Here is a 24,067-nt window from a genome sequence, read left to right on the forward strand (position 1 = left end):
CATGACGCGGCCTTCTGGTGCCATCCTCATGCCACATATGCTTCACCCCGCGGCTATGACTTCCTGGAGATTGCTTTCTCACAGACCCTCACAGCCGTCACCATGGCTACACAATCCCAATTGTGGCGAACAGACCTCAGCATGCACAAACACACACGCACACACACATTTAAACCCCTCTTGAAGCTCTAAATCACCACATGAGAGGCATTCCAAAGCCGCTGTTTGGTATTCTTTTATCAGCCTAACACATACTGTTAATGCTGCACAGTGGGCAACTGCCATCACTTTCTCTTAATGTTCCTTAATATTCAGATTTCATGTCATGAAGCCAAATTGTTGGAACTAGATAATAAGATGAGTCTCAGTCAAGCCTCAACAAAAGCTGACTGGAATGGATTTCACTCTCTGGTTATGACAAGATAATCAGAGGCATTTCCAAACACAATGCTCAGCACTCATCTGGTCATGCTTTGGGAAACAATCGCGCCGCTTTGGCTGACTGATGAGCTCGGGGTAATCTGTGGAATACCTTGAAAGCAAACACGATTGATTATTTTGCAATCAAATTGGCTCTGTGGAGTGTGGGCGGGGGGAGGGTGCATGGGCAGGTGGAGAATATGTTGGAGAGAGCACATGATAGGGGGCTGTGGATAAATGAAATGACAATTGCAAAGGCAGACATACGCAGCCCGCCTCCATTAAAGTGGATGTTGATCTTTTTCTTTGCATTCACATGACCTTAAAGCCAATTTACTCAGTGCAGCAAGGGATTCTGGGAGCTAACATATTAGCAGATAGGTAAACATTTAATGGTTGTAGTTTTAGAGACAATCATCTGCTCTGGTTAACAGGTGAAATAAGAAAAAGTATGAACCCTTTGCAATTTCCTGGTTTTCTCCATTAATTGCTTTGCTTTCCATTGCAGGCCTGAAGTTTGCCACTCCACAACACTAATGGGAAAGGGTTTTGTGGACTGATGAAACTAAGATTTAATTTTTTGTATTTTTTATTAATTTATTTTTTGTACGTATGGTGTAAAAATGACTCTGCATAGCAGCATTAACTATCATGTCAAAGTACAGCGGAGGGAGCATCATGGTTTGGGGCTTTGCTGCCTCAGGGTCTGGACAGTTTGACATCATCGAGGGCAAAATGACTTCCAGAGTTTCTCCAGGCTTCCTACAGCAGGGGTTCCCAATCATTTGGTACCGGGCCGCAGAAAGAGATTGAAAAATTATAAAATTGTTTGTTTTGTCTATTTTACACTTCCGGTCGTTTTATTTTGGAAATTTTGCCACTTCCGTTTGTGCATCTTCCCAGCGCTGCGCAATTGACAGGCAGGTCCACAAACTGCCAACAAGAAGAAAGCTGTTCTAAAAGAAAGACCAAGAGTCCTGTTTAAATGACGGGCTCATTGTGATTCACATGCTCCAAGCTTCACAGTGTGTAATAAATATGGGGACCAGCTCTCCGCCACATCATCACTTCACAGAAAACTTCAAATCTCCCTGTGTTCTGGATTAAAGCACAATATCCTGAGATCGCCACAAAAGCACTGAAAACCTGCTTCCAAGCAAAACGAGATTACAGAGTGGACTGGACCGTCACCCCCAGATGACTGATATATTATTATTACATTATGGTGAGTTGTAACAAAGAACATAGGCTTAACGTAATAAAAATCTAACAATTGTTTTTATACTATATGTGTAATGTAAACTGGAGAATGTACATACACTTATTAAATCCACCTGCACTGAGTGTTTTATGGATAAAGACATGTATTAGGTTTAATCTAAGAAATTCCAATGGGTTCACATATTATGCAGAGCAGACCTATAGTTCATTTATCACTAGAGATAAACTTGTTATTCTCTAGACTGTCCCTCCAGAAAAATAGGATTATGCGATCACATAATTCAAGGCATAATCAACCAGCATATTATTACGAAAGCTAAGAACAAACCCAGCGATGAATGAAGCCACTCAGTCTGGTTTACTGATGGAAATACAGGTGCATCCCAATAAAGTAGAATGTGATGGAGGTCATCAGTCTCAGGTCAGTTAGCTGATCAGAGTGTGACATCATTACAGTAGGTTACAATAGTGAACTTTTTCACTATATTCTGATTCTTTGAGATACTGAATTATTAACGTAAACCATAATCATCACAATTAAAAGAAATAAAGACATTAAATTTCAGTCAGTGTGTAATGTATTTCTATAATATGCTGTTTGAATTGAACTACTGAAATAAATTACATTTATATTCTAATTTATTGAGATGCACCTGTATTTCTAGTTTGAGTTTTGATTGGCTGTCTATTTTCTCAGTGATCCAATACATTTAAGAAAAAAATCACCAGCTAATTTCTTACATTATGTGAATGAAAATAGCTTTTCTCTCTTTCTCTCTCTCTCTCTCCTCTCTTTGCTTTGACATGTCTCACTTACAGCCACTGCAGACACCTGTCACCTGTCCAACACGGTGCCGGCGCTGTCAAACCAGAAACACAGCAGTTACACTGCTCAGACTTCAACAATAGCTGCAGCTCTTTTTAGAAACACACATCACTGACCAGGCTGAGCTACTGCCCACTCTCTCTCTGCTGTGTCCGTCAGTGTGTGTGTGTGTGTGTGAGCTTCATGGTCATGTGACGTTGCTCCAAACAGAGAGACAAACTTATCTGACGGAATGAAAAGAGTCAATCACCGTTTCAGAGGGTTTACTCGCTGCTCATACCCACCGACTGTGGCGTTAAAGGCTGTTAGAGGCTGAAAATCATTGCCATGTTTACACTGACACATAAACCAAGCTGCCAACACGTGTGGGAGACTGTTGACCACAGTAATTGCCCATGCTTGTGGTGACAATTAAAATTTAAACAATAATACTGAGATTTATATAACGTGACACTGGTGAGCGTGTCTTCCCTGAGCAGAAGCGAATTGGAATGAAGAGAAAGTAGCCTGCAGGATACCAAACATCTGACAATTTATTGAAGATAAAGAGGAGATATATTCAAGCTGCAAGGGAAGACTCTGCCTGCTGTAACATGCAAAGTCATGCATCTGAAATAATGTTGGATTTTGGGGAACATTATAAACAAATTCACAGTATAATATACAGCTAAAAAAAATGTTATCCTGACAGTACTTAGTATGAGACCTGAAGTAGAGATAGATGAAAACCAGAAATGATCATTCAGACTGAATCACAATGGCAGCATCTGCCAATATAATCATAATATGAGTTTGTTTTTCCATATCATGCAGCCTCCAGGCCTCCGGAGAGTTGGGCTTACTGTGAGCACCGGACTCTGCACGGCACGTCCACAGTCGTTTGAGTCAAGTGTACCACCATGTACCAATTTCAGACATTTCTCATGCTAATTTCCCACAATGCTTGTGCGCTGTTTACACTTTCTGTCATGGCCCAGTTTGTTGTGTAGCATGGGTGCGTGTATGCCGAGTACGCGCAGTAGTACAAATTGAGCTTTGGATGGACATGCCCTGTGGACTTCCTCTTTAAGTCCACACGGACCACCACAGGGTTCCGCCCAACTCTGTGGGGGCCTTAAAGGGATAGTTCAACATTTTGACAAATTCGCCTATCGCCATAATCCCTATCGTTTTAGGAGTAGGTTCATTGCTTTTAATTGTCGGTGCAAGCTGTTTTTAGATCGGCGGGGCAGAGACGTGAGCTCTGCACGGCGCATGGTACTTCAGACTTTCCCTCATCAAACTCATCAAATACACAATCCAACAACTCCAAAACACCCTGGTGGACAAGTTTTGACCTGCACATTCACCACGCTGTGAGATAATCATGGAACGTTGCGAGACAGAGTTGTTTTCGAGGCAAATGGGTATCCGTGTGTCGTGTTACATAATTATACGTTATTATTTCATAGCGCCGTGGTGAATGTGCAGGTCACAACTTGTCCACAAGAGTGTTTTGGAGTTGTTGGATTGTGTATTTAGTTTGATGAGGGAAACATAGAAATACCATTAGCCTCAGTTGCGTTAGCTGAGCAGCTCGCGTCTCTGCCCCGCCGATCTATAAACAACTTGCACCGACAATTAAAGGTAATGAACCTACTGCTAAAACTATAGGGATTATGGCAGTAGGTGAATTGCCAAAATGTTGAACTATCCCTTTAAGTTAACAGGTTAGTGTACAGTAGTTAATGTTAACAAACATCTAACCTGGTCTTTTGCTGAACTCGTTGTAGATGACATGTTCGAGGATTCAGCAGCTAAAGAGCAGCAGAGAAACTCTGTAATCACAGTCCTGTGGTCAGACACTCCAGCTCCACAGAGTGTCTGTTTGACCAGTAAACACATCAGAGTTTGTTCAGCCATGTCAACTTCACCAGGCCAAAAGTATCAACCTGTGTCTGCTTTTAGCTGGTTGATCATGGACTGATTAAACATGCTCTGTCATAATCCTGCGCTGGATATAAAGGGATGAAAATAACAGTAATCTCCTCACCTGCCTCTGGGTTGGAGAAACAATATTTCCCTGATTCTTGCCAACTGTTGGGGCGATGACTGTTTTCAATTGTGAGTTCTTGGAGCAACATGAGACAAATTTCAAAGTAACACAGATAAACTAGAGCTTGCAGGGAAGTGTCTGGAATCATGGTCACAGTTTGTCCTTCCTTAGTCTACAGCACTGAATGGGACCAGAGGTGTCTACTGATATAAAACATGACAGTTTTAAAGCTGCATTTACGGTATTATTGTTACAGTATTAAAGCTGTGTCTGTGGATGTCATTAAAGGCATCTTTAAAAAAGAAAGTTGATATAAAAGGAGGAAAAAAAAACAATTTATATAATTGAACTTTCAACTGTGTTATTTCCTTGATTTATTATGTTTAATTGTAATTCAGATTATTTTAGGAGATTGGAACCTGTTTTTCATTCAGGCAATCAGTTTGCATGGTTTTAGCAAGTAAGTCAGATTACTGTTCAAGTAAATATAATTTAGAAATGCTAAATTAGCCCAACTTATATAAGTGTGTTATATGGACTAAACACAGAGTATTGTACCCAAGGGGGCAGTTGTCGGTCTGAGAAGTGAAGCTCACTTCCGCGTTCAAAAAACTGCAATCCCCTCGGCTTCCTCTGGGGGCTGGTGCAGGGAGCATTCTCCATAGACCCCCATGTTAAAATCGCCGACTTTACATCCTCAATAAACATGATCAAAGCCTGGTGTCAGAACGTTTTTTTGTCTCAACCGATATTTTCTACCCCCGCACACACTCTGAGGGGGGTGATTTTTTTTTTTAACTCTACCATTTTACTGTTATTAGGTTAAAACTCTGGCCAGTTAGGGCGCGGAAACGTTGAGTGACAGGTCCAAGCAGCTCCGTGGACAGCTGCTTCGAGGCCAGTGGGCGGGTTCTCGGCCGGCCAATACAACATGGCGCTGTTCAGGCCGCCATATTTGAGTCACAAAAACGACTCCCTAAAACCAATGGGTGACGCCACGGACGCTACGTCCATTCTTTTTACAGTCTATGATTGTACCGCATGCTTAGTACTGTGTATTAAACTAGTAATTGAGTAGTCTTTACTAAATCAAAAGTACATCTAAAGTCAGTTATCAAGTATGTTTTACTTGATTGTTTTAGTTGCTTAAAATCATGTATAAGTGTACTACAAAGCAAGCACTAGTTAGTACAACTTAAAGGTATAATATGTAGGAATTCCCCCCATCTAGCGGTGCGGTTGCATATCTGAACGTATTCTTGATGTTGCATTCAGGTGAAATCGGGCAGACGTCAGACAGACAACAGACGCTGCATGTAACAGGATAAACAAACGTCTATGTAAACAAGTGGTCCGCCAGCACGAGGCAAAACAATACAGGCGTGACAATATGTTGTCATGGTGATGTCGTATTGTTTACCTGACATCCCGTTGGTTTGCCGACGGCCGTCTGCCTGACTGCACCTGAATGCAACATCAGTGCCTCCGTCCTTCCTCACACTACACAGTGGTGACAGTTTTAACAGGCACTACCTGGAAAACGTTCTCCCCGAGCCGACAGCTCTGCTGAGTTTCTATGGTTACCTACAGTCACGCTGCCACTCAACGTAAAAAATGGCGATGCAACATGGCCGCCTCGGTTCGGTGCGTCGCCCACTTATGTATTTGTAATGACTTGTAACAACTCATTCTAAGGTGCGAGAAAGCTTTCATTTGTATGCAGGTGTGATTCGACTTCAGTGAAATACGTATCTATGAAAGCAATATTTGATTTTTGCTAAAAAGCCAAATAAGTTACATACTGGGGCTTTAAAAAAACAAGTAAAGAGAACTAGGTATTTTAAGTAATGATAACTAATTGGAATTTACAGTGCAGGTCAACTAGCCATCTTGGCTGTTGACCTTTGCATACCAAAAGCTAATCAGTTCTCCCTTGAATCCATGTGAATCTTTGAGCCACATTTGTGGAGGTTCCCTTGAGGTCTTATCAGGATATTGTGTCCACAAAAATGTGACGGGCGGACAATCAAAAAACAATACGCCTAAAGTCCATGGCTGTCGAGCCTGAACCGTATCAGGTACAAAAGCCACAAAATGAAATAATGTGGCCTTAAGAAAAGTCTGGAGAGAGAGATCCACTGAGTCAATGTCACATTCTGCCGTGAACCTGCGGACGCTGAATTAACTTTGGCGAGTGGAACTTTTCATGTGCTCATCTTTATATTTTGGTCAGACACATGAGTAATTACAAAGAGACAACACAGACCGAGCAGCTCATTATCTGCATTCTGTTGTTCTATCACTCCGTTCTCTGGGGAGAGTAAACCATGGCATCTCTATGCCCTTGCCAATACTTTGTGAAACAAACAAAGTTGTGAGGCAGAACCAGGAACTAATTTCATTAGCAGCTGCCATTTGTGACTGATTACAGGCTGTTCTCAGTGGCTGGCAAGCAGGTCCAAAGTTCTGGGAGGTTAATAACCAGTAACAATCAATTACTTAACCATTCTGATATGATCAATGGGGTTTCCAATTCGGCAGACATGCGAGATGAGTAACGGAATACGATAAAACCTCAAAACGCTCTCCAGCAGCGGCTGAACTGTTCCCAAAAAGCGGAGAACACACAAATACACAACCGTTCCAGCAGGAGCGACGCTCGTCTAATGAATGGAGGAGTACAGATGAAGGGGATTTAATGGCCATATTAGGATGAAACAATGAGCAGAGGCATATTAAAAGCTACTCCCAGGCAGAGGTCGCATCACAGTTCGTCTGCATTGTCAAAAAAAAAAAGAGAGAACAATGCACCAGCAGCATCTTAATTAGTGCACTATCAGCCATCAGTAGGCCTCCCCCTGTATTGTCATGCATCTTTGTCCACATCAGGACTGATTATTCTAATGATGTCTAAACCTCTGTCCAGCCATTATTCACACATCACAGAACCCGGCCTTGTTATCTTTGATGGCAAGGACTCTTGTCTCCCTGAATCCACAAATTAAATCCAGAAAAAGGCTCCTGTCCCTTTCCCTCCCTGTCCTCACTAGTGGGCATGCAGCATTCAAGTGACTTAGTTAGGCCATTAGATGAGCTGCGGCAGTTCCTTCTCGCCATTATTTTTTTAATTTTTTTTCACACTAGCAGGGAGAAAATGTTTGCATTGTAATAGCACCGTTTGTGTCATAACAAGACTAAAAAGGTGCAAATTCCTGCCACGGGCAACAACGTTGATTAAATCCTATAATATCGCAGTGTTGTACACAAGCAGACAAACAGAACGACAAGTACCTGGTGCTGCAGGAGAGGCCGTGGGATCGTTGGAATAAAAAAAAAAAGAGGGAGGGGGTTTATCTGATACTTAGGATGAATTTGCTCCAGAGTGTTCCCGGGCAATCTTCCAATGAGATGTTTTCTGTGCAATGTTGATATTTTGGCCCGAGGTCTTGGGAAGCCTGTGGAATGTCCGGAGCGGGTTCACGCTCCAATAAGCTTTAACTGTGCTCACTAAATTCTAATTTTAATAATATAAGAAAAAACTTGCACACACTGAAGAGCCCTTATATGCTATGTAAAATTGATCAGCGTCTCTATATACTGTATGTGCATGCACATGTGTATACAGCCGCTACATCATGGCTCAAATGACCTGGACTGTCTCAGCTCACAACACTCACAAAAATATATGAATGATAATCTGCACAAATGAGGTTTCCCTTACAGAGGACTACAGTGATCTTCTGCCTTGGCCTGCTGTGGTATGTGTGACTTCAGGCACACACTTTCAACTTAACCAGTGCAGTGGGGATTATTTTAGTAGGGGGATGCTGATTACAGTATGTGCACCCACACACAATAAAAGTTTCCCAGGTATAGTTCAGTTACAAAAATCAACATCACCCACAAGAATTATAACGTGCTGGACTGCTTCATTTTTATTACTACACTCATTGGAACAATACAGGCCTAGACACACTCAGCGCTTTATTGAGATTAATGATAATAATAACAACAATAATGATGATAATAAATAAATGCCTATGGAACCAACTGTGCACCACAACCTTGCTAAAAAAAAAACCACACATACATGGGAAATTGGTTACATCGTTTACAACTCGTCTGATAGTTACAGTCATGGTCACTGTTGAGCCAAGTCTTTGAATTTTCCCACTCTGTCTGTGATCAAACCACAGATGGTAAGTTTTACCAAATTGGTCGGAGGAAACGTAAGGTACACAGAGATCTCACAGCAGGTCTGAGCAGGTGTACGCACATGCGAACCAGTGTAGAAGAACAGAGGCTGTGTTGGATAAATATTAATAGATCATGAGACTTTATGTTGTTTCTGTGAAATTAATTAATTAACATCACAGATGATACTGTTGTTAGAATCTGCTGGAGTCCAGTATTTTTTAACCCCTCCAGTCAAAATGTCCGGTGAAAATATTCCGTCTAAGCCCAATTTGAATTTTATCAAAATATTTCCACATGTCATTTAATTAAAAAAAAAACGGAATCTTATATGTTATGAATGTGTAGGCCAGGCCTATGTGAAACAAAACTTATTTTTTCACACAGAACTAAACTTGTCACATTTGTTTCATTTACTCTGGCAAAGCATGCACCGCACAGTACAACAACAATAGCTGGAGAGGTCGGACATGTCGAAACAAGTTGTGACCTGCACATTCACCACGCTATGAGATAATAACGGAACGTTACGAGACAGAGTTGTTTTCAAGGCAAATGCAGAGACTGCTTGCTGAAAAACTGCCCCCAACATGAACGCACATCAGTGGTTTTGCATGAATTTACCTCTAAAACAACTCTGTCTGGTAACATTCTGTTATTATCTCATAGTGTGGTGAATATGCAGCTCACAACTTGTCCACCAGAGCGTTTTGGAGTTGTTGGATTGTGTATTTGATGAGTTTGATGAGGGAACCCAAGAGATCCCATGAGCCTCCGTAGCGTAGCTCTGAGCAGCTCGTGGCTCGGCTAGGCCGTTCTAAAAGTAGCTTGCACCAACAATTAGGTAACGAATTGTAGTAGGTAACGAACCTACTGCTATGACTATAGGGATTATGGCAAGGGGCCTATTTGCCAAAATGTTGAACTATCCCTTTAAGCTCAATAAATTCAGATAATATTTGACCGGAATTTCAAACATTTGCTGGCCACGTCGTCCAGTGCCTACTTTTTCTAGCAGAAACTCTGCTTTGGGAGAGAAGGCATAGCCAACTAGCAATCTGACAGTCTGACTAGCAGTCACTCAAGAACGAGCAGGAAAACCACTGATGTTAGTGCTTCATCTAGTTCCATACTGTTACATCACTGAGGGACAGATCATTCTCTAATAGAGCATATGGTGTTTTTGTAAAGAAAACTGCAAATGTACGTTGATGATATTTACATTATATTTAAAGGTACATGGTGTGGGAATTCCTCCCATCTAGCGTTGCAGTTGTATATCGCAAGCAACTTAATCATATTCACGTGAAATTGGGCAGACGGCAGACGGACAACAGCCGCTGCACGTAACGGCATAAACAAGCCTCTATGTAAACAAGTGGTCCGTCAGCACGAGGCAAAACAATACACGTGACATTATGTTGTCATGGCGATGTGGTATTGTTTACCTGACCCACGTTTTACCGGCTTTCTCTTGACTTCTGTGACTAAAATGACATCTGGTTTGTTAGCGACGGCTGTCTGCCTGACTGCAGGTGAATGCAGCATCAGTGTAACACTCCATTCGTCCTAACTGCGTTACCGCGGTGACTTTCCACAGACGCCACCTCGACCAGCTCCGGTGTCTCCGCTGAGTTTCCGTGGTTTCCTACCGTCACGCTGCCACTGAACGTAAAAACATGGCGACACCACATGGCAGCCAGCACCGAGCTTACCCGCTCCATGTAGATATGAATGATATGAACGGCTAATTCAGAGCTGAAAGGAACACTTCAGTTTGTTGATGGGGGTGATTACTGATTAATGAAAAACAGACTTTTGAACCAAATAATCAATTTTCCTGAATAGATAACAGGAGAAGTTACACAATGTCCCTTTAACTCTTTCGCGACCTCACTAATTGCTCAGCACATCCGCTCCGGACCGCATGTTTTTGGCTATTTGTTTACCTTTTTTCTCACGTCGAAGCGAACTCTGTACATCACCTAGAAACAAACGGTTTTCACGTGGTTTAAGAGTGACTTTCCAACTTGCTCCTCGAGAAAATGTCAAGTTTTTCCGCCGTTTCGTTCGTGAGTACGAAGGAGAAGAAGAGAGCTCGGTTTCTCCAAAAACGGAGCTCCCGCTCTAGTTTCAGAGAAAAATGCACTTTTGTGTCAAGTGGCAATCCGCTCATTTTACCGGTACTCTGCAGTGTGGAATGTATCCCAAATCATTTCTACGCCTAAATAAATATTTTTGTAGGCAAATCTAGGGTGTGCGGCGGCGTGGAGTGCAGTGGTGCGGGTGTCTGGCCGCAGCTGAGACAGCTCCGTGACTGTGTGACTGACCGCCGAAAACAGCAGTGATAACAATGGTCGCGAAAGAGTTAAAGGGATAGTTCACCCAAAATTCAAATTTCACTCATTATCTACCCTCATGTCAACTAAGAACTGTGAGAATTTTCAGAGTCCTTCGTCCCTTCTCTGAGTTAAGTGGGGGTCCGCGCAGCAGTATTTGTCCATATAATGGTTGTGAATGGATACCACTATTCTTTGTCCAAAAGTACACACCAAAAAACATCCAAATACCTCCATACTGCTCCTCTGTAATGTCCCTCTTGTATTGAAGCCCCAACATGAGAAATTGTTTAGTGTATGAACGTGTATGTTTTAAGCTTGTTTGTAGCGGAAGCTCCCAGTGTTTCAGTTCACTGCTCTTCCTGGCGAAACAATTTGTCATGTCGGGGGTTCAATACAAGAGTGACATTACAGACAAGCACTATGGAGGTATTTGGATGTTTTTTGGTGTGTCTTTTTGGACGAAGAAAGTTGGTATCCATTGACAACCATTATATGGCCAAATACTGCTGCGCGGACCCCCCCGTAACTCAGAGAAGGAACGGAGGACTCTGAAAATTCTCACAGCTCTTAGTCGACATGAGGGTGAGTAGATAATGAGTGAAATTTGAATTTTGGGTGAACTATCCCTTTAAGTTTAGACAGCAGCTATTCATCAATCATTGTTCCAACACCTCAGCACCGCAGCAGGTCAACCAGGGTATAGCCCCCCCCCCCCCCTCTCTAGCCACACCCTCCCCCTGTGAGAGCTCAACTTTCCCCAGGTCACCTCAGTCTTTAATCACTGCTCCGTGTTCAGATCTCTCTTCAGCTCCCGCATTAACCTGCTGATGTGGCACCGGTCCAAGTGCTGATCTCACACCCCGTCTCAATCCCACTGTGTAAATAACAGAGTTTACACAGGCTGGTTAGTGAGAGCAGCGTGTTAGCAGATCAGCTGCTTCAGTCCTCCTTCTGGGTCTGCACGTGATGCGTTCAGGCACAGTAATGAGCGTAGGTCAGCTGTGTTTTGAGTGAGTCCAACACACAAATTGAGTGTGTGAAATGGAGAAAAGAAGATAAAACATGAACCTATCCTAAAATTCTAAGGTAATGTGTAAAAACATGTCAAGATATCTTACTGTGAAACCCAAGGTTGACTAACTGCACTGGCTATTCTCAGGTTTTCTGACAGTTCCTCTGTGGACAAATGTGCACAGTTGTCATGGAGATGCTTCCACTCAGGCATCCACACTTGGATCATGAATCATGAGTTGTTGTTTTTAGCATCATCATTGGTGAGATGATCACTCAGTACTGAGCAAAAGCAAATGATCAACACGGTGCGGCAGCGGCTGCCAAACGAGGAGCGTTTATTTGTACCAACACGGAGCCACACACACACACACACACACACACACACACACATCAACATCATACACAACCCAGGCTGTGGATCTCATGTTATGCTGACACAGCTCCGTCTGAGTGTGTGACAACAGAGATGTCAATACTGCAGACTGGAAACTAGAGCGACCTATCAGCAGTCACCTCAGCTTACCTCAAGAGTCCTGCTCTCAGACTGATCTGACAACAACAAATGCTCCGTAACTGATGCAGTTAGGACCATGTGTGGATACAAGGGATGTCACCATTATAGATTTTTGAGAAATAATCACAATTATTATATTAAATCATTTTACAACACTATGAATGTGTAAAATCAAATATAGCTGAAAAAGAATTACCGTATTTTCCGGACTATATGTCGCACCAGAGTATTAGTCGCATATGTCAAAAAATTCGTCATGAAGAGGAAAAAAACATATATAAGTCGCACCGGTTTATAAGTCACATTTATTTTTCAAACATTTAATTAAGGGTTAGGATCTCATATAATGGCCGGGGCTTTGTTTACACGAAAGGCCGACACCAAATAGCCTACTACAAAAGACCGGGTCAAAAAAGAAAAAAAAAAAAAACAACTCTGTCGCCTGGAGCAAACTGATGAGGATATGATCAGAAACTCTTTGTGACTGTCTGTGAAGACCATGGTGAAGACTGACCTCTCCTCTGCTTCAGAGAGGGACAGACTTGCACTGTCAGACCTAGGTCTCTGCTCCGTGGCCGGAGCTTTGTCGGGACCGGAGCAGATACTGAAGATGGACCGTAGAACACGCTGTGAAAATACTCTGAATTGACTGGGAGTGAAGCGCTACGGCGCAACAGAGACAGGTCCGACAGCGCAACGAGGAGAACAGCACGTGAGGAAGATGAAGATGAGCTACTGAATGAGGAGGGATTCAGAGGAGGTTGTAAACCCTGACAGGTTGTATGGAATTGGTTTCATACAACATGAAGAGGTTTATTTCTCCATAACAACCGACCAACTATACATTATCCCGCTAATTACACGGTTTAAGAGTGAAATAATTAATTTGAAACATAATGTTGATCAAAATACGACTTTCATCGATTTATACAGCATCATTTAGCGCATCTGCAAGACTGGTCACGTCCGCTGTTTTGCTGCTAGTGGATAGTAAAAAAAGGGGGGTCAGAGGTCATTAAAGGCTGACAGCCTTTTTAGAGGTCAAGAGCAACCAGTCATTATCCCAAAGATTTAGTATCTTGGAGTGTTGTGAAAGGTGATTTCTACTATTACACTTATTTACCATGTATGGTGTTCCTGTAGAAGCTGGAGTTGCCAGAGAGAACCAATGCAGGCACAAGGAGAACATGAGGGGCGTTTCCACTGCAGGAACTTCAGGGTAATTGTACAGGGCTCCACTGCAGGAACCGCCCCTTAAGGACCATCTGGTACCCAGTCGAATCCGAAAAATTCCCAGGTGGGAATGTGGCAACAAGAGAAAGCCCCGAAATAAAAAACAACAACAAGAGCAGAAAAAAAACTGCTGAGCGATGATCGAAACTGGAGGTAGCAGTGACCACAGTACAACACACCCTGCTGCCCACATTACACCATGTAATACTTCATATCATGGAAACACTGCACGTGTTGGAGTATGAAGGAAACAAAGAGAGTATCTCCACAAACATCCAGTGATTAAGGGAACAGTCAATGAGGCCAAGTTAATGTAGAGTCCAATAACTGCCATTAGAAGCAAATAGCAAGATATCAAGATGTATGCAGATACCATGATATGTACCGTCCGCTGTCTGTGCTCAAATACCAACAAGTACACACATTTCAGACTGACAAACCCTACATGAAGGGATGTTCTGATTGATCAGCCACGGATCAATATCAGCCGATTATCATTAAAGCTACATGATGAGGCGATGTGCATGAATGCTTCTGGTCAGGGATCACTTCAGACTGATCATCTGTGGTTAATACTCTGCAACTCAGAGAAACAGTGTGTGTGTGTGTGTGTGTGTGTGTGTGTGTGTGTGTGTGTGTGTGTGCGTGCGTGTGTGTGTGTGTGTGTGTGTGTCGTGTAGCTTCTTGTGTAGCTTTGCTCAGGAAGCCAAAACAAAACATGCTGCTCACAGACGGATTAATGTACAACATCTGCAATGCAATGAACTTACTCATAGATTAACAGATGATCAGAATTGGGGGCAAAGTTCAGGGTAAAAACAGTGATGTTCCCGCTACACATCCTGTGTCTGACACATTAAAATCTGAAAGGATGCAGTGAAGTCTCTGTCTGTACATCCCTCAGACACAGCTCCTTCTATACCACACCCCCAGCACAAACCACAGGCCATTACTGGTTCTCCTCTCAGTACTGAAGAAGTCTTCTTCTACGTTCACCAACTGTCTGTGATGTTGTCTCTGTCCTCTCCTGCACCTCTGACTCCAACCTGCTGAGACACTCTGACACCTGGCAGCACCGACACAGACTGACACTGACCCCCTGCTCTGAATAAGAGAACTAAGAGTTAAAAATATGATTACCGTAATTTCCGGACTATTAAGCGCACCTGAATATAAGCTGCACCAGCAAAATTTTAAAAGAAAATAGATTTTGTACATAAGCCGCACCTGAATATAAGCTGCAGGTTTTTCATGTTGTAACATGAGATATTTACACAGAAAGACAGTACACGGAAGATGTGTGGAACTATGCAAGTCCGCTCGCTTTTCCGCTGTTTCAGTTACGCTCCTCTCAGCCATGTGCATTTGTTGACAATGAAGCCGGCGAAAAATCAATACGGAGCGGTGGATAACGTTACATAACATATACGATGTTACGGCGTGTGTGTTTGTGTAGGCTTAACCATCATGAACAAAACATTACGAAGCGCATTTGTGTTGCGGTGCACAGAGACGGGAGCTGGGACACCGGGGTGGCAGCCAGGTAGTAGTCTACTTCAAGTCACAGGTCATGTACGATCACAATTACTCGGGAGCTTTTTAAATAGCCACGGGAGAAATCCTGCTTAGTTCGTCTTGCTTTTTTTTTTTTTTTCAAACTGTGCCTGAACGGCACCAACACGGCATCAACACAGCACCAACAGACAGTAACATGCCTGGTTAGAAAATAAAACACTGCACCAACCCTCAAAACTAGTGTCTTCTTCGGCGCATAATCTTTCCCCACATGTCTGTCTCACTTGCGCTTCCTGCTAGAGCGCCCCCCGGAGGCCGTTAGCCAGTAAACATCTATAAATTAGCCGCATCGTTGTATAGGCTGCAGGGTTCAAAGTGTGTGAAAAAAGTAGCGGCTTATAGTCCGGAATTTACGGTAGGTCTTTCTCATGTAAGGACAGAATCTGTGGACACAGAGTAAGAAATGAGCAGGCTGTGACTGAGCAGCTTGTAGCTCATCATGTTGCTGCACCACGTGACTTTTGCTGCAGCCTGGAGCGTGTGAATGGAGTACATAAAAAAATTAATTTAAAAAACTGTAACAATTTGACAGTTGTTTTCTAATAAACTTCAGATTTGGACTTTTCTTGGTTGGACGCCTACATGTTGAATCTAAGTGAATACTTGTGTTAAATATAATCGAAGGACACCACCATCAAGGGAGTTTATTGTTACAATTTCTTAAACAAAAATGTTATTCAGGACCCACTGAATTTCTCAGGGACTCAGTCACTACATTTAAAACCTCACTGTAAACATGAAAGCAGCATCTCTAATGACTGATGTCTCCTCTCTGGTCCGTGTGTTGCCTCTCCTATAGCAAATGATTCCATTTTTTTAGATCCTTTTTTTCACAAATGTTCCTACTAACGCCAGGTTCACACCGGACGCGGAAGCGCCGTGAAGCGGGGGGACAGCTCTCCATTCCGACACCCCTCCATTTCGACACCCCGCTGTTCCGAAATACCCCCACTTCGAAACACCGCTGTTCCGACACAGTCCCCCCCCCGCAGCTGTCCAATGTCGAAGGTGCTGAACCGCGTGACGTTGTTTACACTCTGTGTTGCGGCTTGTCTGTGAAACGTGCGCTGCTCAGGGACTGGGCAGATCTGTCCCACTTGCTTTCTCCCCGACTTCGTTGTTGGAGATCTCCCACACAGTAAAATGAATACACTTTTTTTCTCCCCCCCTGCGCCGCTCGAGCGCGGCTGAACCCGGCTTGAGCTCGCAGGGGCGCGAGGCTGCTGCAGCCGCCGCTCGTGCTGACAGCTGACTGAGGGAGATGCTTTGGTTGGGCTTAGGCAATGGAAAGGAGTTGGTTAAAGCAGATATCAGTGGAATGTTTTTGTTAATATAAGTCCTAAATAGTCCTATTTTCCGTCAGCAATCACTTACATGAAGTATTTCAGCCTAAACACGAGTCTCTCCGTCACTCTGCTCTGCTGTAACCCGAGGAGAAAATTTTCCTTGTGGGATACAAGTGTTATCCAATGAGGAGAGAGAACGGCATGAAGGGCTGTGTGTGCAGCCAAGGGATGCGCGTGAATGTGGTGACGTAGCACGAGGACCAATTGATGCCTGACAAGGGCGGGGGCTGCTAACTCATGGTGCGTTCAAGGAAACTCGTACTTTGTGTTTTTCCTTCCTGTGAAGTCATACCAGTTCGATCTGGTACGAGTTCACGGGTCGGAAGTTACGAGTGGCCGTTATAGGGAACTTTCACAGACAACAGGATGGTAAAAACACGAGCTACGGGTTACCTGGAATGCTACCAAGTCGTAGTTGTGACTTGAAGCTGTAACTTACGGTTTCAAAAGCCTGCCTTGAACACAGCATTAGCCGAAACGGCCGTGCCACTGATATCTGCTTTAAGTTTAGTAAAAAGACCAGGTAGAGGCTAGACAGGCTAGAAGCATAATGAACATTATGTCATTAATATGAAGTATTTGCTTGTTTTGCAGTTAATTATGCACATGATCCGTTTGACCCCAAAAAGGAAAAAAGGATCACTGCGCACTACACACTGGGGGTTTCCCCCAATAGCCTTTTCGGAATAGCGGGGTCTTTAGAAAAAATAGAAAACCCCGCTATTACGATGAATGGAAGTCTATTGTCGGAAAGGTGGGGCTTCGGAAAGGCAGGGTGTAACCGTGAAGCGGAGCGGCCGCGGAAATCGCGCGCGAGCCGCGTCCCTCCAGTTCACACCAGACGCTGATTTCTCTGCGGCGGTCGCAAGCGCCTCTGCTCCTCAGCTGTTGTTTACTCACATTCAGAGCTGTTTTTTTTACATCATGGATAAGTAAATAACCTCATATAATTATAATGCCGTGTGCTGTGGGTCACAAAACTCCCTCCACTTCCAAGATTAATTTCACGTCGTCCTTCACTTGACAACAACTCTGCCTCCTCTCTCTCGCTCTTTCCCTGTTTGTTTGTGTGTTTTGACCCCCCTCGATCCCCACTCCCCTCCTCCCCCCTGCAGCCAGCCCACTCCGTGTCTCCCTTTCGTGTGTGTGTTTTCATCTCTCTAGCTCTCTGTTGAGAGTCTGTTAAATATAAATAAGATCGCATTTGTCAATCGCTGTATTTTATTTTGAAAAGAGTTTTATTTTGAAAATTGACCGGATTCTCTCGTTGTTTCATGTGTGACTTCCTGCCAAGATTGACGCGATTGCTCGCGGCTCGCGCACAAAATAGAACAGACGCCGAAACGATAACTGCACGGCGCGAGCAATCGCGGTGCTTCGCAGCGCGTCGCGTCAGGTCTGAACTACACAACCTGTTAACTTGGGCGCCGAAGGAAAGCGGTCTCCGTTCCGCGGCTATTCGCGGCGCTTCGGTGTCCGGTGTGAACCCGGCTAAGACACAGGGGCGGCCCCTGGCATAAACACTCTATGCGGTTGTTTAGGGCCTCAGCCGTCAGGTGGGGCCACATGATCAGAAGGTACTGGGGTTCAATTCAAGTCATTTTAACACTGAGGTCGGCGCGCGCGTTTACGCGACAGTCTTGATATGTTTTTGTTTATATTTCGGTCATTTTACGCCGTAGAAACGCGGTTTAACTGCTCCCGTGACCGAGGGACGGCTCTCCTCTTTCAAATACACCCGCCCTTGGTGACCTACGTTATTCACAGCCAGGGTTTGAGAGCCAATAACAGAGCATGGTGCCCGCATCGTCCCCTCTCTCAAAATGATGATGGATGGATGATGGATGGATGGATGGATGGATGGATGGATGATGGATGGATGGATGGATGGATGGATGGATGGATGGATGGATGGATGGATGATGGATGGATAGATAGATAGATAGATAGATAGATAGATAGATAGATAGATAGATAGATAGATAGATAGATAGATAGATAGATAGATAGATAGATAGATTCAGACGCTGAAAGTTTTGACTCATCTGATGAGCAGGATTATTTTAAAAAATATATATATATGAGAAAGTTCAGATTTAAACTCAGCTCCAGCTCTGTATACAGACCTGTTAAGCTCTTACACTTTTTTTTTTACCTTTCACACAGCACAGACACAGTGACAACACACATTATATGAACAATGTAAATTGTGTGTTTTCTGTTTATTTAGTAAATATTTTTGTTTGAAGAGGAAAAAAAGCTAATTTCTCATTTAAAAAATCTGATGAAGCTTTGAAGTCAATATTCAGCTTCTTTTATCTCACATTTAAGACATTTGGTGAAAATAGAATGCCAGAATGACAACATTTATGCTCAAAAGGCGATTTTACAAGATTTCATTTTAGACTTGTTTTCTACACTTATCTAGGCCTATTAGGCCACTGTATTCATATCCTATTTCAAGCACCAAAAGAGTTTGTTCTCATGACTGAATAAGTGTTTTCACAAGGGATTTGAAAATTTTCAGAAAATTTGGCCTAAATTATTTCTTTATACAGTGTTCTAGGACAAATTGGCCTCAGTAGCGGAAGATAAAACACCTGAGTATTGTTACATCTGTCTATCAAACATGTCTGTATTCAGTTTTAAGCAGTGTATGTGATTTGGTGTTTAGGGCCACCAAAATGCTAGGACCGGCCCTGGTAAGACACAATGTGCATCCACCAGACATAGAGCAGGATATGGGGGCAAGAAAAACATGTTTAAAACTGAAGAAACATCGTCCAACATGAAAAAACACATCATCAAATGCAGTCAGACCGGCGCAGGATATTTATCTCACCTCTAAGTAGTAGGCCTACATGCTCAGCCTCTCTGGACTGACACAGCTCATGTTTAGCACAAACAGTGTCTATGACTAGATGCTGGCATTTCCTGAGCTACAGTAGCACAGACGCTAGTCAACTCAAACACTGAAACACATTATGGACCCATGATGCTACACCTCACATTTGATCACATGAAATCATACATAGTCACAGTTGATGGAACTGAGGGAGAGGTGGAACAGCGACCCCCTAGTACTATACTTGTATTGCAATAGCCTATATGTAATAAGCTGGGCCTAATGCCATGTAGTACTTTGTTATCGTACATTCAATATTAAGCTATTCAAATAAAACCCAGGTTCTTTATATCAAACATCCAAGGTACAGTGAGTAGTGTGGCCGTGCCACTGCCATGTATTAACAGACCTTGTTAAAGGTCCAGTGTGTAATAATTGTCAAGGTTTATTGGCAAAATCTGAAACTACCCATGAATATATATTTTGTATAATCGCTATAAAATAAAATTTGTTTGCTTTCCGTAGCCTTATAATTATTCTTATAGCCTACATACAGTACAAGGGTCGAGTGAGTGTCGCCATCTTGCACTGCCACATTAGCCCAAATGGAGAATCCAGCCAGCCAGAGAGCACAGGTTTCACAAGCGTTCATAAATAAACTAACGAAGAAGAAGGAGGAGGAAACAGCAGACATGGCTCCATGCTCCTGGAATACTCCCAGTCGTCACAGTAATAGTAAACAAGTTTTTTTGTCCTCAGAGGCCACCGTCACTTTGCTGACAGGAAGGGTGAGTGCGAGAGAATGAGTGCTGTAATCTAGAATCTGAACGTCGGTCAGATCAGATCAAGGTCCCAACCCTCATTTTACACACTGGACCTTTAAAGGGATAGTAGCATTTTTTTTTAAAGTGGGGTTGTATGATCTACAAATAGCCCCTAAGTACTTTAATTGCAGTAGAAGTCTCTCTGCACTCCTCCCGTTAGCAACGCCAGCCCGTAGCCCTGCCCAGAGATTTACAACATACAGTGTTGTGAACAGACCCAAAGAAACAGCCTATTTTCGCAGCCTAAAAGAGGTTCTACCTGAAAAAATATACACAGTTCCATTGTTCGCTATAATATAATTTTTTCCAGCCCTTCAAAGTGCAGGAAAAACACAGTTTTTATTTGGACCTAACCAATTCACGTATCCCTCCGTCCAGGGTTAGCGCCCGCCAATCAGCAGTTGGTTAGGCCCAAATAAAAACTGCGTTTTTCCTGCACTTTGAGGGGCTGGAAAAAATTATATTAAAGCTAACAATGGAACTGTGTTTTTTTTTTCCAGGTAAAACCTCTTTTAGGCCGCGAAAATAGGCTGTTTCTTTGGGTCTGTTCACAACACTGTATGTTGTAGGCTAAATCTCTGGGCAGGGCTATGGGCTGGCGTTGCTAACGGGAGGAGTGCAGGGAGTCTTCTACTGCAATTAAAGTACTTAGGGGCTATTTGTAGATCATACAACCCCACTTTAAAAAAAATGCTACTATCCTTTTAACTGATACCAGCGCCAATATCAACAATGTCGGTCAGCTGCATGATAATCATGTATACAAGCTATTGAAACTGACTTTTTTATTTTAAACATAAATGTGGAAATGAAAAAATACAGTAGCTATATAGGCTATAGATATAGCTAGCCAATAAAACAAATTGCAGTGCCTCCACAAACCCCTGAAGGTCAAGGACTCCTTGTTAAAGACATGGGTAGAGGATAGCCTACTACAGTCACATGGGGACAGAAGAACAACCTGTGAACACGTTGTTTAAAGTTGTGGTGATGAACTTGTTGGCTGCTGAGACAAGAGACAGAGCTTGGGACAGCAGCCTCTGCTCCACCAGTCTGTCCTGTACCAGACACCACAGCAGCTAACTAACATCCAAAACTGCTTCATCAGGCCAACGACAACAATCAACACAAAGCCTACACAGTCAGTCAGTAAATGACCACTGTGACAAGTTAAACTGCTCATTAGCTGAGACGTGATCAAACACTTCATCATCATCTGGCCACATGTCATGTCATCACACACACACTCACACATCACAGCAGCACTGTCCAGCATCCGAGAGGTAATGACAACACCGCTGCAGACATTACAGCAGAGAGTGGACTTACCTAGTGTTATGAGTTCATCCACTGGCAGAGTCACTAACAAGGTAGCTAGTAGCCTATCGCGAGTAGCCGACCAAGCTAGCGTTAGCCACCGTCTGCTCATCAACATTGATAAAGTTCAAAACAAGTTGAAGTTGGTAAAAGTGTTTCTACTGTCGTCAGTTCAGAAGAAAACTGCCCCTGCTGTCTTCTGTCCTTCTCCTGCTGTCCTCTGTCCTCCTGACGCCGCTTCTACACTTTCAGGGTTAAACGTTGAAAAAGAAAACTGAATGGCCACTTGCAGGTAACAGTCCACGGATGACAGGGACTCCCCCATTGGCCAGACCAGGATTTCCCAGCAAGCTTTACTCTATTGTAAAGAAAGCGACCAAATTAAGCGAATTATGAGTAGAAGTTTTATTTTATTCTATTCTATTCTATTTTATTTTATTTTATTTTGTTTTGTTTTATTGTTTTATGTAGCTATTATTATTAGGCCTATTTGAGTGATAGGCCCCCATTAAGGAAGCTAAATTAAATGTTCGAGAATAGTCATACATAAATATGATCAAAAAATATATGTCTAGAAATGTATATTTTAAAAAGACCACCCATAATAGCTACAGTGAATTGGACCTGAGAAATTTATTTTGTTCCATCATATTTTTAACATTTAATGACTAACTTTGAGATGAACTAGAATAAAATGAAATGAAATAAAAGAGGGATGTTTTGGTCATGACATCATCACTATGACTTCTTAACTCCATGTGTGGGACAGTGTTTGATCCTTTGTTTTTCCTTTTTTTTGTTTTTTTACACTAAAATCCTGGCCTGCTTTTATACCCTTATACCTTTACAATATTTAACATTTTGGAAGTAGCCTACAATTCAGCTTTTAAATTCCATTAGCACCCAGTAACACCAGGCCTGTTATCACATGGCTGAGCACCGGGAGCTGTACTGTCCTTCACAGCACAAAACAATGACTGAGGTGCAACGGATCCATCTGACCAGACAGCTCAGTGTTTGAATCTGTGTCTGTGCACGTTCATATGTGTGCATGTTCCTACGAGGCTTTAACTGCATGTGATAACAACAGTGTGTCTGTCTTCCCAGTCTGTACAGACAGAAACTGTGTTTAGCTGCATTATTCAGTGTGAGATTCAGACGCCTAATCATAATCATGTCAACTGCATAACAAGCAGGTTTGACAGAATTACCTAATTCCCTATTAATTGTTGCAGTAATTTTTTGATTTTTCCTTTACATTTCTTGTGTTAGCTCAATGTGCTTGTGCCAGATTTTTGTTTATTATTTATTTATGGTCTTACCAATCACAAACATACTCTCCCCACCTTTACTTTACTCACATGCCTGAATGCATTATAAGGTCTGGAATAAACCATCACAAATACCAATGGTACTAAAGAAAATGATGATAATCATAAAGCTCATTTCAATATAGGCTTGAGAGCATCAGAGAGTAGAGTAGGAGGAACAGAGAAAACAGCAATCATCCACATTTGTGCTCCTGCCAGAAGAACAACATAATGGCCCTTATATTACAAGAGGAACTACTTGTAACACACTCATATATCCATCCCTCTTCTCTATCACATCTCTCTGCATATCTTCAACAACATGGCATCCATCCAGAAACACAAAATCCTCACGCACATCCTCGGGCACAATGTGTTCACAGCAGATAGATTTACCCAGTGCAAACATCTGTGCTTCCTTGTTGTCTACAGAAAGCAACGGAGAGGAGAGGCATCCCCCCTGATGGCCTCCCATCCCCCTTATCCCTGCTCCCATCCTCCTCCCCTCTCCTCCTCCTCCTCCTTCTCCTCCTCAGTCTCTGCGTGAGACTGGAGCATCTGTGAAAGGCAGAAAAATAAAGGGAGAAAAGGAGGGATTCCTCCGGCTTTACCTTTCAACGTAGGGAGAGATATGGGCTGTGATTCAGCTCAGATGATGCTGCTCCTCAGCCTCGGCTAACAACATCATATGACCACGAACCACCTGCTCCTGCTGCCTGGTCATATGACCAGCTTAGAGCAGGCGCAGGTCTCTGGGATTTGTAGTCCACTGGATGGAATGGAATTCAAGACTATAGTGTAGTGCAGGGATAGATAGATAGATAGATAGATAGATAGATAGATAGATAGATAGATAGATAGATAGATAGATAGATAGATAGATAGATAGATAGATAGATAGATAGATAGATAGATAGATAGATAGATAGATAGATAGATACAGTACACACATAGGATAGCCTATAATAAATAGATTTTGTAAATATGAAATCATCACATACAAAATGTATTATGGGTATTTTATAGTAGTTTTTTTTTTTTTTTTAATGTC

The 24,067-nt window shown here is 42.8% G+C and overlaps 1 protein-coding gene across 2 annotated transcripts in view; it reads right to left on the reverse strand.

Moving 5' to 3' along the window:
- tsnare1 (T-SNARE Domain Containing 1) overlaps positions 1-23,730 on the reverse strand; it is a 246,109-nt gene extending 222,379 nt beyond the window's left edge. For both annotated transcript variants that reach the window (XM_085803223.1, XM_085803222.1), the window contains exon 1: positions 23,628-23,730. The gene's annotated coding sequence lies outside the window, so the exon portion shown is untranslated. The remainder of the gene's footprint in view (positions 1-23,627) is intronic.
- Positions 23,731-24,067: the final 337 nt, after the last annotated feature.

This window comes from Trachurus japonicus, chromosome 16, assembly GCF_045865225.1.
Source record: "Trachurus japonicus isolate A0001 chromosome 16, Traja_1.0".
NCBI lineage: Eukaryota > Metazoa > Chordata > Actinopteri > Carangiformes > Carangidae > Trachurus > Trachurus japonicus.